We start from the raw sequence: 18,552 nt of genomic DNA, 5'->3' as shown, positions 1-18,552 counted from the left end.
CAAGGGGGATCCGAAGGGAATGCACCTAGTGATGGGATAAGTAAGAAGGGCGCACAATGAGTCTATCCTTCAGCTCCAGAAAGTGCTCAACATAGAAGGCCATCTTAGGGCAAAGACCCCCGTGGGGGTTGACCTAGATAGTGTGGATGAACTGCTTGTAAATATCTGTTCTGACACACCTATTAAGCTCCTATCTAGACAAGAGGAGATGGTGAGGAGCATCCAGAGAGTATTGGAAGGGGGGGAAATGATCCGTCTCAATCCCAATAGAACCAAGAAGAGTCGAGACCTCACCAAACCAACCACAAGCCTGACCCGAGGACACAGAAGCAGCAACGGACTCAGATGAGCAATAAGTGTAATGTCCCCTTCTCTGCAGTGATTAGTTCAATTGGCCATTAGCCTATTTCAGAGGCCCGTAGGCTAGTCGGGAGCAAAAATTAGGGTTTCCTATTTTCTAGGAGGATTCTTTGGTGTTTTTCAGGGGGTGTATGTGGGAGTTTGACAGTTTGGATTCTAGATTCCTTCTGGGTTTTCAGAGAGCTTCAAGATGGTTCGACATGCATCTGCATTGGGTGACTTTTTTCGGACTTACTATTTTTAGTAAGTGCGACGACTGCTCAAAATGTGATTAAAATCACTTTGGAAACACTTACTATTTTTAGCAATATGCTATTTTTAGTAAGTACTATTTTTAGCAGGATGTCAGCAAGCCTATTCAGATGGCTATTTCCAGCAGGTCAGTTTGAGGAGTTGGCCTTCCAAGCATTTTTTGGTGCTATTCTTGGCAAGGGTTCTTCAACTCAGTTCAATGACTATTTTTGGCAAGGCAATTCTATCAGCTTGTTTCCCCATATCCTTGGAGCTTGTTTTGGCAGGTTCAGTATTTGATGAAAAATGGTGTTTTAAATTAAATTATAACTTAAGGCAAAGGTTGGACGATTTATTTTAAAGGGATTGCTTAAGTTATATCGATATCTAAGTCATTTCCTTAATTATATATTGGGCGATTTATTGTTGAGGAAAAATACTTTATAAAGTGAAATATTAATAAGGCAAGATGGACGCCTTATGGAGAAATAAGTTAATTTTATAATATATTTCACTTATCTACCTTGGATGCCACATTATGATTTTATTGTCATTTTTATATAGTATATTTGCTCCTATGAGAAAGTCAATTTGGAGAAAGGAGAAATGAAATGTAATTTCAAAATAATGTGAAGTGAATGTGCATTTGGGTTTGGCGTTCATTTGGAGGGAATCTGAATTTGAATTTGGAGACACAAAGTCTATAAATAAGAGTGTTGGGCTCTTGTTTTTGGTATCCAAGAATTTTTATAATGAAATGCTGCCGAAATACAGAGTGAAAGCTTCGGGGAACGCTTACCTCCTAGCCATAACTTGATTTTTTGCTTGCAATACTAGTCGAGCCAGAGACTGCTCTTCATTCAAAGGAGTGGATTGAAGATAATGTTGCATATTTATATATTAGATTTTTGATTTTTTGGAGTCTTGTAGTGTGTTCTTGTTGCTAGTCGCGGAGTGTGCTGAAGTGGATTTTGGATCACAGGTCTCAATGTGTCATTCTCCTCATTCTGGGTATTTAATCTATCTTTCTTTATGGTTTAGGCGATTCATTTTGCAAGTTTATAGAGCTTAAAATGGTGTTGGATTTATTTTTGCAAAATCATACATTAGCTGGTCGTACCATGTGGTTGAGCGCTTTGGAATGTGTGCATAAATTATTGGGGTCGGTTTGCCATGTTTTGTTGTCCTAGGAATGACCGCCTACCTCCTAGTGATCATTTGCTTTCAGTTTCGTGTCATTTGGTTAAGAATTAGGCGAGTTGTGAGTGTTTTAGTGGGATTTGGTGTTGTTGGTCTGTGTGTTTTCAGGGTGCTGGGAGTATATCAGAATTAGAGTTTTTGGTGTTTGGAGTTGGTTTTGGGGTGTGTGAGTTCATTCGTGTGAAGAGAAAGGACTTGGTTTCATTTACAGTTGTTGGTCATGTTATTGCACTTGGTTCATCACTCTTATATGCTATGATTCATATTGTAATACTGGTAGTAGTACTAACAGCAATTTCTATTGTTCTTTCTTGTCCCTTTGCATAAGTGGAAGAGGTTGGCCTTGCCGCCTATCTTTGGAATAGTGATTTCCCTTAAATTGTAATCCATATTGTGCATTGTAAAGCTGGTTAGTACTACTAATAGCTATCTAATTGGAATATTGCTCTTAGTCCCACTGCATAAGTGGAAGAGGCTGGCCTTGCCACCTATTTTGAATATTGTAATACTGTCCTCCCGTTGCATAAGCGGTAGAGTTGATTTGTAATCTCATTTTCAGTCCCCCGCTGAATAAGCAGTGGAGTTGATTGTAATTTCATTTCTAGTCCTCCCGCTGAACAAGCAGTTGAGTGATTGCATTATTCAGTTCTTTAGCTTGTCCTTGGCTAGTTTACCGCCAAGTGATTGCATTGTTTTCATTATCATGCTATATAAGCAGAAGGGGTTGGCTTGCCGCCCGAAGATTGTAATCATTTTCAGTTATTGGCATCTAACGATCCCCTCGACACTGTATGCTCTCACCCTCCCAGATTGGGCTCTCGATGATCAGAAAGTGGAGGGTTACATTCAGCAGCATTTGTTATTCATTTCCTAAACATAACAAGTGTTGTGTTGAATGTAACTTTGTGACAAAATCAAAAAAAAATTGTGGGGATATTACAGTAAGTGGGGTAGGGGTACCTGAGGTGCCCCTCCCTAGTGTTAGCGTAGCCCCATAGGCGATGCAAGAACCAAATGAGGTCGAAAATAGCCCCAAGTTTGAAAGGGTGAGCCCCAAACTCCTCAAGAATGATATTTTGATGAATGATCTGCTTGCATCTGATGATGTGCCGAAGAAGAACCTAAACCCGCTCCACAGAAGCCCAATCAAACTCCCAGAGGGACAACCCCCAAACCACATACCCATACAGAACAGTGGGCCTAATCAAAGTGTCCATGAGTGTCATCTTGGACGTGGTGTCCTGGAAGTGGTGTCGGAAGCATTGTCTCTCAAGAAGAGCCAAAGAACCATAACCCTTGTTGATCAGTGGCTGGAGGACAGGTCTCAAACTAAAACGGGGACTAGAGAACTTGATCCCTAGATAAGTATAAGACGGAGAAATCTCAACCTCCACCCCTTTGAAGAAAAACTGGAGGTGAGAGGTCTTAAGGCAATCAAAGACTATGACCTTCGTTTTCCCCAAATTAACCGTCAACTATCTAAGGTCACAAAAAGCCGCAAGGCAATCTAGCTGTCTTTGCAAACCCTCAGGGGAGGCATCCAAAAGGACAACATCATCAGCAAAGAGAAAAATAGAGATCAGAACCTGGTGGAGGTGGCACCCATCCAACGAAAGGGTGTGCTTCAACAGAAATCCCTCTAGCTCATCAATGTAAATACCAAACAAGGTTGGAGAAAAGGGGTAGCCCTGCTTAACACCAATGGTGCTCCTAATGAAGTCAAAGAAACCAAGGGGAGTCCTAAGACGCCCCAGGACCATCTCATAAAGCCTCATAATGGCAGTCAGGGGAATCTCAGAAAAACCAATGTCCCGAAGTCTCTAGAAAAGGGCCATCCTTGGCACAAAATCAAAGGCTTTGCGGAAGTCCACAAAGCAACAGTAAACCTTCGAGGAACGGTGGCGAGCCTCCTCAACAATAGCTCTAAGGGTCAAGATATGATCCATGGTCTAAAAATCTAGTCTGAAGCCTACCTGTCCCTGAGCGCAGATGCGACGCTAGTCTAACTCTCTAGAAAGAATAGCATGAAGAACTATGGCATAAAGTTTGGAAAAAGAGTGGCCAACTATAATAATCCTGTAATTGTTGGGATCAAAAGTCGAGCCTGCCTTGTGGATCGGGTGGATTATGTGATGTGACCAAGAAGGAGGAAATCCAATGCGAACAACATGATTGAATAAGTTAGCTGAATAAGATCTCAGGGTATCACTACCATGCTTGAAGAACTTGGCCTGAAATCCCTCCTCATCGGCTGCCCTGCTACTATTCATAGTTCTAATAGCATCTGTGATGTTTGTGTGGGTGAAAAGGTGGCAATGAGGGGGAGAGGTGACAAGGATGGGGGGCTGGTCAGGGATGTCGTAAAGCACGGAAGTATGAGAAACCAGAGAGCCATGGTTCAAATCAGTGGGATGGGGGGAGCGGCAGGGGAAAAGGGTGTGCCAAAAGGAGTTGGGGGAATAAATGAGAGAGGCCCAAAGGGCTCTTCTACGCTAGGAAATGAAGAGGCATTTCTTGCGGTAGAGGAGATGGCGGTAGGAATTTTAAGCCATGCAAAGTAAGGGTGGTGATTGATGAAGGCTTCTCGCAGGATATGATGAAGTGACAGTTGGAAAACTTTATTCTGTGTTGGTGTGGTCACATAACACCCGTCAACAGAATTGGCACTAGGAGGGCACAGACATGAACAAATGAGTTTCAAATCTTATTTCTGTGTTGGTGTGGTCACATAACACCCGTCAACAGAATTGGCACTAGGAGGGCACAGACATGAACAAATGAGTTTCAAATCTTATCAATTCATATTTGTGGAAGTTATCTTGAGCCTTTTTTACCCTCTACACTCACCATAATTGGCGCTAGAAGGAGGGTTGAATATGTGAACTCCAAATTCTATCATTTCAAATTTGCGGAGGTTATCTCAAGCCATTTTTAGCCTCCTTCGTGCTTAACAAAATTGGCGCTAGGAGGGTTGAACATCAAATCGTTCATTTTCACAAGTGCAGAAATTCGTGTTGGATGGAACTAGTATGAGCTTTCAAGTGCCAAATCAAAGATATGTTAGATCTCTTATATGTCAAAAAATCCAAAAAAAAATTGAAAGACAGAAAATCAAAAAGAAGATTTCTCCATGGATGGGTGACCGTTTCATATTTCTTGTTGTTAAGATAGTCTCCTTGTGGACATCGCTCAGATTCAGGAATATTTGAATGCAAAACCGCACTCCAGGAATTTGTCCCAATTTGCCTTACCAAGGAAGTGTCGGATTCATGAAACCACCAAGAATGATGAGATGAATTGCTTGACATTCTTGTCAAGGATAGAACTGGTCTTACAAGGAAAAATACTTTTTTGGGATGTTCCAAAACCAGAATTGTGCATAAAGCCTGACGATGATTGCAATGGAAATGATCCTTTCTCAAGATTCAAGTTAAGGATTTAGAGTCAGATTGAGATTGGTAATATACGACTTGAAGGCGTGTTGCTTCCCTGTTGGCATCAGATTCACAATGCACCTCACTCAGAATTCACATGTCCAATATGCGAAGAGGCTATCAACCAAGTCAAATGTCAAATCAGATTATTAAAGGCCTACAACGAAATGCATTATAGATACAATCTGGAGAGTCTGTCTTGAACAAATGAAGTCAGCATCATCAAAAGAACAAAACATTGCAACACCATCCAGCGGTAATGGACATGAATTACAGATAGATAGTGCTACTGAACCCAATGATCTAAGCATTCAAGTGGGGGACAACGTTTCCTGCATCACACTGGAAGTTGTCCGAGTCAAGATCAAAGAAGCCATAGAAGACCTTCAAGAAATGACAAGTCACATTCAATGCTTGGAAGCATCAACACATGGGGATCAAATCGTTGGTGCAAATGAAGAAAGACAACTGCAAGATAGAGAAAACCATTTTAGTACCTCTCATGAAGGAGAAAATTTTGATCAATGTTTGATCTTGCAACAGAAGAAGTATCCAAAAGGAGTAATCCTCGACGAAGAAGTTCAATCATGCATTAACAAGATGGGAGAAATGATAAGCAGCTCGAGGCAGGAAGGAATATGTGACAGTCAGTGGGATGTCGAGATGGAAGTAGAGTATGAAATGCAATTCGGGTCGATGCTTGATCCCCTACTCAAGATCCAAGAATAACGACTAAAAGATATTGAGATACGTGAGATGCCAACCAATGAACAAGTTGTTGTGATAGAAGTAAAGAATGAAGAGAAATTCGGGTTGGGGATCAACTCGTTATCAAATATTCAAAAGGAGTTAGCTAGAGAAATGTCCTATATTTCAAAGTTCCCATTCAAATCCAGTTCACACCACAGTTTGCTCGCCATTGAGTGTGATCCCGATCTGCATATTTCAGATGCAAGTGGGATGATACATCACCAGCTTCAAGCTCCTGATGAAGCAATGGATGACACACAAGAATTCTCGCCCACACACAAGAACCACTAGGTTGTCTCTTTCCTTGCTCCTTAGTTTGAAAGCTATGAATTTGATTATGGAAATTTAGGAAGAGCAACTTGTTTATGGATTAATCATGGCCCAGATGAGTTGCCCCAGTTGATAATCTTTCCTAAAGTTTTGCTTGAGTTTGAGATTTGTATTATGAATGACTACTTTTCTGAGTTTAAAGATAAATTTGCAAGGCTTCTAACCATGACTAATGCCATGTTGCTCCTACACATCTTGAGAAATCATGTTAGGAGTTGTATATATTTAGGTATTGTGAGTATTGTTCAATTGAAATTGTAGTTGTCGTTTAGTTTAGGTGTCCTTGGGGGATCCCATTTGTGAGAAAGGCATTGTTATCTTAACCCAGTCAAGCGTCTGTACTTAGTTGTGTTAACTCATTTCTTGGAGAATCATTCATGAAAATCCGTCACACTTAATCAATTTATCTAAGTCATTGAGGTTTCCTTAGGAGAAGTCGTGGCTAATGAAAAATCCTAAATCTTGCTTTAGCGCCACTATAATTCTCAAACCCATTGTGAGCTTCATTGCTTACGAGCCAATTGCGGAATTGACAGAAAAAAAGAAAAGAAATAGAAAGGAAAGAAGAAAGAGAAATGAAAAGAAATATCAAAGCTATTGGCTTTGGGAATATGTGGGTAACACCACCGGGGCTATGGATACCCGGCTGGCAGTGGAGCAATGTTTGTAGGAGTTACAGCGACAACCTCATCAGGGCTATGAACACCTGACTTGCAGCGAGGCAATGTCCAGGATGCTTTTGGAGTTGAGATACATACATAGCTCACCATGGGGCATTCTGAGGGTCTCAATGATCTTATGAACCGGAATGAATTCAATTGCACACACTTGGGTAATTCGAGATTGAGTGACTTGATCCAATGTAAGATTTTACTTCCCTTTCATGTATGTTTTCTAGTCATTTGATAGGTCGGATGGAATTTCTCAAGGATTTTGGGTATGGATTGGGTTTTTATCTTTCAAATGTTCAGGAACGTTTATTCAAATTGGCGCAAGATGTTGTGACATTTTCACACATCGCCCCATTGCAAATGGGGACCCCCTGCTTTTTTGGTCCTCTTGGTCTTTTAATTGTGGTTCTTTGGGTCATTTCGCAGCAATCCCATCGGTCTCCCCAGATTTACAAATGTTTTTGTAAAATATGATCAAATCTGCAAATGTTTTGAGCGAATTTGACTAAGTCTGGAGCCTTTTTTTGTCTATTTTAGGGTTTATGCCCTTCAAACAAATTTGAGGTCATTTTCTTAGGGTTTTGGAAAATCTAAATGTTGCAATGAAGTCGAAACCCTTCAAGGAAGCTACTAGTGAAATTTGAGTGAATTTTAAGCACTTACTATTTTTAGTAAGTTTCACTGGGCCTCGGATTGGCCTAATTTTGCATTTAAACAAACTTACTATTTTTAACAATTTCTATTTTTAGTGTCACCTTGTCCCGGTTTGCCCTAATTTGATGTTTGGAAGTACTTACTATTTCTAGTAAGTCTATTTTTGGCACGTCTATTTTAGGCAGTGGGTAGGACACTGATGGCAAAGCATTCCTGAAAATCCAAGTTCCAAATCCAAAAAATTGAAAAAAACACCCAAATGATCAAGAAAATGGCTAAGTCTGGAATTCTTTCCTAAAGTGGAAAAAGCATTAAAAATTGCTCCTAAGGCATGATAAATCATCCTTAATCCAAAGGTGGCAATCAAAACGGGACAGATGAAAAATGGACAAGTCAGGTAAGAATTTCTAAGTTTCAACAAATTCCATTGTACCTCCCAGAAAGTGCTCCAAGACAAAGATGGGCGCTAGAAACATGACATGAAAGAAAATTCATTTCAACCAAAATTCCTTCATCACCTAGAAATGGCGCTCAAGATAGAAGATGGGTCCTAGTAAGGGGTACAGGAGGAATTTCCTCCCAGACAAGAAAATCCTCCTCCATGTGTGATTTGGGCCCAAGGTTGAAGAGGAGTGCCAAATGCATGAACAAGAGGAATTCTCCTCCAAGGCAGAAATTCCTTCTCCATAAGGCAAATGCGCCCAAGGCATGAAGAGGGAGCCAAAATGGGATTAAGAAGGAAAAAGTTCAAACTCCAAATTCCTTCACCGTGGAGAAAATGTGCTCCAAGTCAGCAGAAGGCACCAAAGTTAAGCAAGGGAGGATTTTTCAAACATAGTCAGAATTCCTTCTCCAACTAGAAATTGCGACCAAGGCAAAGGGTAAGGCCCCAAAGTGGGGTCAAGGAAGATTCTTTCCTTCATGCCAAAATTTCTTTACAACCCTCAAGGAGCGCTCCAAGTCAAGATAGAGTGCCAAAATGAAAATTTCCCGATTTCCAAAATTCCTCCTTCCTATGCAACATGCGCTCCGAAGGAGTAGATGGGCACCAAAATGGGGTTAAGGAGGAATTTTCTTCCACATCAAAAATTCCTTCACCATGGAGAAAATGTGCTCTAGGAAAGGAATGGGTGCCAAAATGACATCAAGGAAGAAAAGTCTAATTTTCAAGAATTCCTCCACTTCCTAGTGAATGCGCTCCAGGACAAGTAGAAAATGCAGAAACATGGTCTAGGAGGAAAATGTGAATTCCAAAGAAATCCTTCACCACCTTCGAAGTGTGCCCAAGGACAAAAACAAAACATGGAATTCAAGGTTGAGGAAAAATTCAAAATTTCAAGAAAAAAAAAATCCTTCCTTATGCAAGAAATGCACCCAAGGTGAAGAATTTCAAAGCACAAGAAAAATTGGCTATGAGAATTTTCTCTCTCCAAGACTCCCGACAAGGTAAAATTTGTCAAACATGGAAAAGTGGTCAGTTGATGGAAATGTCTCCCTACAAGACAAAGTGTGCACGAGAACACAAAAAAATTCCTTCAGGACAAAAATCTCTCTAGAAAATTTTTCTCTTGGAATTCCAGAAGTGGACAAAATTGTTAAAATTCTTCAAGAAGCAATATCAAGATGGGAGAAGTTTTTCTCCAAGTGTGAAGAGGATATTTCGTTACTAGAATTCAAAATTGAAACTATGCCAAGTTCTCCGTAGGAGAGCTGGAAGTCGTCATATCCAGATTCATTGCATTCACCATAAATGAACAAGATAATGGTCGTCCATTTTTGGATGAGAATCTATTAATTACATGAAGGCATAGTGACACATTTATTACTGAGGAATATTTCACCAAGTAATGGCTGATTAATTGCATGGCAGCTAGCATATTTAAGGAGATAGTGGTGCATTTAACGCCTGTTGGGCGATTTTGGATGTAGTGGTGCATTTAATGCATAATGGATGCCACTTTTTAGGAGTGGGAAACAATTAATACATAATGGGCTTGATTCGTCATTAATGTTGATTCCCACTACTTAGCATCATACTTGGAATCTTTGGTCAAAACCTAGTTAAGGTTTTGCATGTTCAATCTCAGCCATTGATTTGATTGTAATCTGGGTCGTCCATTTTTCTCCTGGAGGTCTATAAAAGGGGGTTACCCCTTCATTTGTAAAGGAGGGAGATCGTATGAAATTGTTACGATAAGTTATTGAGATGATAAGAGTGATACATTGTTCACTGATGGTGTTCACTTGTGTTATTTTGTGGCTTGCATGGTTTCACCTTCCTCGATTAGTTTAGATTTGTTTCAAGCATTTAGATGAACGAAGTTGATTGCAGTGTTTTATAGTGAGATCGCTTGCTCATACCTTTTGTTGATAGATGATTTCTATCCATAGTGCAAGGTTGGACTGAGCTTTTATATGTGTGTTCTTAATCTAAATTGTTGGATGAACATTGTTCTCTGATGGTGTTCATTGACAGTTTAAAATCTTACAAACACAACCTCTGAAGATTGCACCCTCTTAATGTAGCTGTCTACTAGTGACGAAGTAAAGTGTGGTTGATCTCACCTAGATCATTGTTACCTATTGAGTTCTTAGATTTAGCTTAGTCTTCCTAAATCTTTTCCCCTTTAATTTCAGTCCATTCCAGTTTAGTTCGTTTGAAGCAAAAACATCACAGAATTGCTATATCCGATGATGAAGTACCAGCCACAACAAAAGAGTGAAAGAATGATCCAAACGTAAGTCCCTTGGATTACCAGAAACATCAACCAAACGAGTCTATATCCACTGCAAAGTCGCTAGTACGCAGTTGGAACCTTGGATTCAATGTATGATCTTCTTGCAATCTTAGCATACATATGATTTTGATCAAGAGAGGATAAAGTGACCATTGGAAAACTTTATTCTATGTTCGTGTGGTCACAAAATACCCGTCAACAAGACTTATGAGTATCAACACAGTCCAGCATCACAGTCGGATATTAGTCCGGAAGACACCAACCCAGGTTGATGAGGAGGAACAAGAGGGATTGATTAGGATTCTGTTGGATGATGCAACCTTTGAGGTTGAGCCTAGCAGTGACAATGACTAGATTTGATGAAGACTAGGGGCAGCAGCATACTTTCTTTGTTTTACTTTTAGTTTTGACTCTTGAATCATTGACTTGTTTGAGACTTTTGACATATATGATACATTGAAACCTACAGCCTTTGGGCATTTTGATATTGATATTATTATATGCATGATGATGATATTGACAGTAATTACAGATTCAATGAATTATATTTATGAATGTGTATGAATTTATGAATTTAAGTTTCAACTCTCTTTTCAAGTTCAACTCGATTGCTGCGTATAATGTATATGATGATTGATTATTAATTTATTATAATTCATGAATGATTTAGATTTTAGAATTTCAATCTAGATTTCTGATTTATCAGTGTTACATTGTTAAATTGTTATCATATGAAATTATGAATATATATATATATATATATACCCTCTGTCGTCCCCCCATCCCCTAAAATGGCAAAAAAAAAATCCATACCGGAAACCCATTTCCCCATCCTAGAAACTTGGGGTAACATAGCTTCACAGTCATCCTGTTGCAGAAGAAGGCATACAATGCACTTCTTGGGATAGATTAGTTGATTACCACCAAGATAAACCACAATTGGAAGTGGAATTTACTCTTGATTGAGAGTGAAGGAAGGAAGTACATCATCAACATAAAAAGTTAATGATTTCATAATTTGTTTACCAGCTAACTGCAAGAATCTTCAGAAGTTTGTTGGGATGCCATAGTTGAATGAAATATTCTATATGGGTGATAATGTTTGTGAGTGAGGGTGATTGAGTTTGGTGTTACCAGTTTGGAGTGTGGATTTCTTCATTGTGAGCAATTTGGGTTTTTGCCTAATGGCTTAGCTTCCGAAGGGCTTGGCATGGAAACAAATGACAATTTAAAGGCAATTTGGGAGCCATATGTTGGTCGCTTCATCTTTTGGAAGATAGACATGGGGGTTTGACAACATAAAGCACACTTTCTGCTGGATGTAGAAGATTGAGGGTGGCATGTAAGCTCATAGTGCTAGGCATTTGATTTAGAAGTGTGAAATCAGTTCTTCAGGTGCATATCAGATTTGAATTGTCAAATCCAATAGAGAGGCGTGGCAGGGTTCTATAACAGCAGAAGACTTCATAACTGGGCGTTACTTTTAGACTTGCTGGGCATCACTTTCAGATCTGGTAGACTTCTAGTTTGGGATTGAAAGTTGGGGGTTTGGTACACCATTTCAGAGCGGACCTTGTTACTTGATGACTATTCATTTATGAAAGTTTATCATATGTCCCAGCAAGTTAGTAAATATAAAATATCCTTGTTAACAGTTAGTTTAATTGGGGCATTTATTCCTTTTTTATGAATGCCAAGCATTGTGTTTATTATATGAAACCATTGCAAATCCATCAACACATAAACTTGCAAACAGAAAACTTCATAATCACAATCATGCAAACTGTTTGACAAAATGCTCATGAGAAAAGGGTGAAAATTTTGGTGAGAAACTAGTAAGAGTTTTTACAAAGAACATAGTGGCTGATACTTTGTCCAGAAGGCCAAATTTATGTTCTATGATGGAGATTACAGCAGATTGGAAGGTCCATACTCTATTGGAATATGCTAAAAAATATTTTGCCACTACCATCTTGGAGGGAAAATTGCAAAATGATATGTGGTAGTGAATGAATTGATTCTTTACAAGGATATAATCTTCTTAGTTCCTGAATCTAAGGTAAAAGAAAAGATTTTGAGAACATTTCATTATACTCCCTTGGCTGGTCATGAAGGATATTGTCATGTCCCCTCTTTAGCTCTGTCTAGCAGAGACATGTGAGTCAGCTTATTATGGGGTCGTGTAGGCTGACAGGGTTGGACAGAGACCCGGTATGGTTATTCAGTGTTGGAGACTTGGTGTTCTAGCAGTTATTGATCAATTGGGAGACATTCCTTGTTTTTAGGAGGCAGTTCCTACTTTTTAGGAGGTTTGATCATGCCCAAGGTTGGGTCTCCATGAGATGCCTCTTTGGGTTCAGTTTCAGAGAGATTGGGCTTGTTTCCTAAATTTTAGGAGCATCCCTAGATTTTAGGGATGAGACTACCAGTGAATCCTTGATTTCCGACTTCAGTCACAGACAAGTGACAGGATGATTTTAGGGTTTGTAATGTCAGTTGGGCATTTTATGGCTATTTGGGTTATATTTTTAATATTTCCTAAGTTAGCGTTTAATAATTAAATAAGGCTAAGTTGTTAGCCATTTTGGAGTAATAAGGGGATTTTTGGCCTCATCTGGATGGGCACCCTATTGTGTGATAGCTCGTTGGAAAGATCTTGAAATTCTTTAAATCTTTCTCTTTGGTCTCAGGGCAATTCAGTGAGCGGATTTCTGTCTATGAGGAAAAAGGTCATTTTCTAGTAACATGACCACTTTAAAATAAGAAATTATAACATTTCCACTAGACCATGCCACTTGGAGATAATTAGGGTTCGATTTGCAATTGAGAGGGGTTATAAGGGGATAGGAGCTTCATTCTATGATCATCTTTTGCATATTTGACAACTTGTATGAATTTGCTCTGGAGAGCGATTTCTAGACTGGGACGCAAACCCCAGGATTAGGATTGGCTGGGACGTAGCCCTCAGCAATCTTTGGCACCGGACTTATAAGGCATTGTGCGTGGTGATTAAGGATAGAGGCATCAATTCTCAGTAGGGTTTCAGCGTAGCCTACCATCTTTCCAGTGGAGACGTGGTTCATTGCAGCTGGAGGAATGCCATTTGCAGCAAATACACCACGTGGTGTATAGGGTATTGCTTGTATTCACTTCCAGTGTATGTGGGTTTGGAGAACATTCTTCATCTTCCAGTTTGACTTCGAATTTGTATGAGAGCTTGGGAAATACATTGGATTCATTGTTTGGCTTTGTAATTCAGACAAATCTGCCTGGTACGATTTGCAATAATTCTGACTTTTGCTGTATAACTCAGTTATTTCAGTATGGCTTCATATTTGCTGTTATCTATTCCTTCCTATGCTATAAAACAATCAAAAACACAAAAGTAAACAACCCTTTCTGCAATTCTGTCTAGTTCTGTAAGAAAAACTTAAATAAACAGGAAAACAGAATTAAAAATAAAAAAATTACAGCAGGTTAACAGCAAAGATCTATCAGGGATCTTTCAGATATTTCAAGACTTATAAGCAGATTCAAGAGAGTTCTACTTGGAAAGAGCTTAAGGACACTCCTTAAGCATATTAGAGAATGTGAAGTATGTCAACAAAACAAAAATGAGCACACTTTTCCAACTAGGTTGTTGCAGCCCTTGCCTGTTACAAATAAGAAATGGGAAAATATATCAATGGACTTCACTATGGATTGTTAAAAGTGCAAGGCAAAGATTGTATATATATTGTTGTTGATAGATTAACAAAAATGCACACTTTCTTGCCATTTCTTCAAATTTCAGCATTTCTCAGGTTGCTGTATTGCTTTTGAGAGAAATTTAGGCCATATAGCTTGCCAAGAAATATTGTGAGCGCTAGGGATAGTAGGTTCCTAAGATTGTTTTGGCAAGACTGTTGAATGTTCCTATACTGAGATAAGGCACTACATCGGTCAAAAGGCATGCCAGCCAAGGAAAGCTCAACAACTCCTACATCTTGTACAGATTTAAACTTTCAAATCTACAACCCAAACACTTCAACCTACAAACCAAACACTTCAACATTCTTTGAAGATTTGGCAGCTGCAACACACTAGAAGCACATGGGGAATACCAATGAATAACTCAAAGGCAATTTTGACCAAGGGAGACCCACTTAAGACATTTCAAAACATTTATAGAAGGGGGTCCAAATATGGCCAAAACATACAAAAGGAAAAGAAATCAAGCAAAAATTGACATTACAGGACTGAGTCCCAACAAAGATGACAAACAAAAACCAAACTTAAAAGAAGTCTGTTAACAAAAACAAAGTTTTGAAGATAAGAATTAGTAGTGCAATATTGGATGATGGCATACCTTGGTTTGTCTAGCACTGTATTACTGGGTTTTCCATGAGTCTTGGATGAAGCAGACCAGTCTGGGCTGGATTCTGATCTCTGTCCAATTTTGGCCTAGGTTTGGCCAGTGTCAGGAGCTCACGCCCACCTAGGACATAGTTGGGCCAAATGGGCAGGCCCCAGGCCACAACCTGGTTTAACCCAAGGAGAACTCACAAGCTTCCAGAACACAGTGCTCCTGTCTACAACAAAATCTTTGGTGACCCAAAGTTGCTCCCTGTCTTGAACGGGATCAGCCATATACAGTAGATGGAAAGTCAAATCCATAAGTTGGAAATGATAGTAATCATTGGCATTCCTGCTAATCAAAAAGGAATCCTGGAAATTGCCCTCTGTAATGGATGCATGGGCATAGTTGAAGCTTCAGATCATCTGTTGAAGGGTCATGAAGCAATAAACATAAGGGATTCAATATGTCCCTCTCTAGTAGTCGTAACTTCCCCAGATCTTGACATTTAAGCATTTTCGTTTTGTTATCTACTGGTATCTTTTATGATGTCTAGTTCTCTATTTATTCCCATGAGTTTTTGGCTGAGATCAGGGCCTATTACAAATTTGCTCTGCTGGTGTATTTGTTGTTTTCAGCACTCCATTTTATGTGGTTGTCAGTATGTCCTCTGTGTTGGAGCTGAGTTTTCAGCACCTTCATGGGTCCAGTTGAATTTTTTAGTTATTACAGTAATTCCAGGGTATGCCATAAGTGGAATTGCCATTCCAGCCTCTTTTTGAGATGATGGACAGAACCTGGTTTTCATGCTATATGATCTTCTTTTGGAAATTAATATAAAGTTATTTTATTCAACAAAAGTAAGCCTCTACAAGCTGCCAGTTGTGTCATGGTTATCTAGAGAAGGAAATGGAGACGATTTAAAACAACTAAGTTGAAGCAATTGTATATGAGGAGTTCAAAAGCCCCGAGGCTAATACCGGTAATGCTAAGATAGTCACTAATAAATGAAAGAATTGATACGTTTCCATCCAAGGTTTAGTAAAAAAATACCAAGGACTTACTCAAAAAATTGAAAAACAGCTTTAATATAAACATACCCAGAAAATAAAATTAGGCTAGTGGATAAAACGGCTAATGTCAACTAAGAGTGGGAGTTACAAATGAAAGGCAGTTAGCTACAGAACGAGAATAAGGGAGATTAAATCAAATTCAAATACGAGAAACAAAGGACTTATACATGGACAATAGTCCTTTTGGATTTTAATTATCTCTAGGATTTGAAATTACCAGATAGAAAATGGCTTCAGATGAGGTTACCTGACATACTTAATGCTTTGTTAAAGAAAACAAATATGTATTACTGTTTAGCAAGAGAAAGCTTCCACGTCCGAATGCATTGCAAGTATATGAATTTAGCATTATCAGGATATTATGTTGCAAAGAAAGGCACCTCTTCCCATTTTAATCTTTGTGGTTGCTATGCTGCAAATGCTGAGTACTTTAACATGCAATTACAAATAATGACTATTTACGATTGAAAGATTGCTCTACGGCGGTTCTGCATGCCAATAAAAACTTAGCATTAACTAACAGCCTAGATATGGATTCATGCGTGTGTAGAGAAAAATAATCTGTATAATTTATTAATTTCCGATTTATTGAAATTGCTGTTCCTTAAAATATTTTCTTCGAATAGCTACATACCTTATACGCTGCAAGACTCCAATTTTTGGTTCTGTCCAAGCAATAAGCCTTGAGCACAGCGTATCCTGCAAGTATAACATAAGCCCAAATTATTTATAGTTATGTTAGTCCAGAAGAACAAAATTTATGGACATCAAACATGGACATGAATAAAACATCAACCAGCTAGAAACTTTTAAAATCGCTCATTCAAGAAGGCCAATTCAAACAAACAGACGCAAGCCATGAATTAGGAGCTAGTATGTGTTTTAAAATGAGATGAATCTTAAAAGCAATTAGGCTCATGGATGGTAAGTGAAACAGTGATTCCGTAATTGGCTTTATGGATAGTTAAGAAAACAGTGACCCATTTTTGTAAATTGAGTAAGAGCATGTGGGTCATTGGCAAATTCAAAAATCAAAAAAAATAAATTTAAATACAAGTTCTGCTTCGTCTCTTGATGTAAACAGTTGAGCAATAGTGCCTGATTTTGACCGTCTTACCAAGAAACTAGAATTGCTTGGAGAGTGTTATTTGTCCTATGTGAGAATGTGGGGTCGCAGGGATGTACCAGAATCCTTTTTGCTACGGTTAGTTTCTGCAACTTCCTCTGTTACTCCTGGCAATGGCGTGGGCTGTTTGTTTTTCTTAGTTTGAATGGAAAACTTCGGTTCTTTTTTTAATCTGAATTGCAACGAACTCGGCCTTGGACAAAATTATAGGATGGGAAACTGAAACTCAATACTTTAATAGCCGGGTCAAGTGTCTGGGTTTATTTATTTCTCGATTTTGATTTAGAGTTGACGATGAAGAGAGATTTAGTGTTGTATTGATTTTATCATTATCGTTTGAATTTCATTTTTTATTGACTAAAGTCTGCAAAAAGAAAAATGTGATACATTATTTTTGAGAATTTTTTTAATTGGCTTATAATTTAGCTATACAGGTGTGGGTAATTATAAAGGGATTTTGTAAAATGGTTTTTTTTTTCGGCTTATAAGTAAATGATAAATTGGAAGCTACATTTTTATTTGAATGAGTTAAATAAATTAGTTAAGTCTATGGATTTTCATAAGTTGAGATTGAAGGAGCTCGCAAATCATTATAAATAGGCGTATAAGTAGAGGTCTTCTAGATTGATGTCTATAGAGTATTCTTGAAGAAATAAGTATAGTTAATAGAAGTTGTGTTTTTTTAATTTCTTGAAATGTAAAAGTGGATCAATAACCATCCACTTCAAAGTTTAGTTAGGAAAGTAATAAATGAAATATTTATCATTTATAAAAGGTTGGGTGGGTTTATTGTAATCTCAAATCAATTTGTAACTTTCACTTGTTCGTTAATAATGATAAATGAAATGTTATATATTATGATGTCTCACGAGGTCAATATAAGGAATTCTTCATATTTATTTATGTGTCACATTGATGTTTCATGCAAGATCATTATATTCTCGAATGTGAGATGTTGCTAAAGTGATGGTAGAGCATTTTTTCTCTAGAGATTTGTGATGCAATTTGGAATGAAAGTTAGTCTTAAGTGGGTTATCAATTATTGTGGCATCAACATGTTGAAGTGAGGAAAGGGTGATCATGACACTCCACACATTGATATTGTCTTGGATACGAGACTTAAGCACACTTTCATCATTAGCAATCTTACTTCCCTTAGTTTGTAAAGGGAATAATGGAATGGCAAATAAATGGGTTCTGTAAATATGTGATTTGATAATAGTTATTTTTCCTAAGTTAGAGGCCAAGGTTGCAAACTTAATATTTTTGTGGGTGGAATATTTGTTATCTCTTGTTAGACTATAAGTTTTTATGTGGAGAATGTAGTTATGAGGAGGATAACTTGGTATTTGAGAAGAAAGTGAAGAAAACGTTTTATAGTTGCATCCCTCCCCCCACACACACATGTGGGATTTGATGTGTGCTCACCTGAAGGATATTGCATTATATTGTCAAGATGTGGCATTATAGGTAGTAGACATGTAGGTAACCCTTAGGGGTGGATGTCTAGTTATCTCTTACATTTTCTCTTTATCAAGTTGTCTACATGTGGCAAATAGAGAATTGTAATCAACGACCCTTTTGTGAAGCTTGTGTTGTTCTAGACCCTATATGATTATAAAGATAGTAATTTTTTATTTATTTTTTAT

The 18,552-nt window shown here is 38.4% G+C and overlaps 1 protein-coding gene across 11 annotated transcripts in view; it reads right to left on the bottom strand.

Annotated features, from left to right (window-relative positions):
- Window positions 1-17,202, bottom strand: part of LOC131067702 (probable trehalose-phosphate phosphatase C) — a 185,363-nt gene extending 168,161 nt beyond the window's left edge. For 3 of the 11 annotated variants that reach the window (XR_009111866.2, XR_009111865.2, XM_059216808.1), the window contains exons 1-3: window positions 16,895-17,199; window positions 16,412-16,476; window positions 16,158-16,265 (exon numbers count right to left, since the gene is read on the bottom strand). The gene's annotated coding sequence lies outside the window, so the exon portion shown is untranslated. Of the gene's footprint in view, window positions 1-16,157; window positions 16,266-16,411; window positions 16,477-16,573; window positions 16,778-16,894 lie in introns of those variants that run through there. The other 8 variants (XM_058002822.2, XM_059216815.1, XM_059216814.1 and 5 more) reach the window with 7 other exon arrangements.
- Between the last annotated feature and the right edge of the window lie 1,350 nt (window positions 17,203-18,552).

Source organism: Cryptomeria japonica, chromosome 2 (assembly GCF_030272615.1).
Source record: "Cryptomeria japonica chromosome 2, Sugi_1.0, whole genome shotgun sequence".
In the NCBI taxonomy this organism is placed as follows: Eukaryota; Viridiplantae; Streptophyta; class Pinopsida; order Cupressales; family Cupressaceae; genus Cryptomeria; species Cryptomeria japonica.
This window is presented reverse-complemented; position numbering and strand designations above follow the sequence as displayed.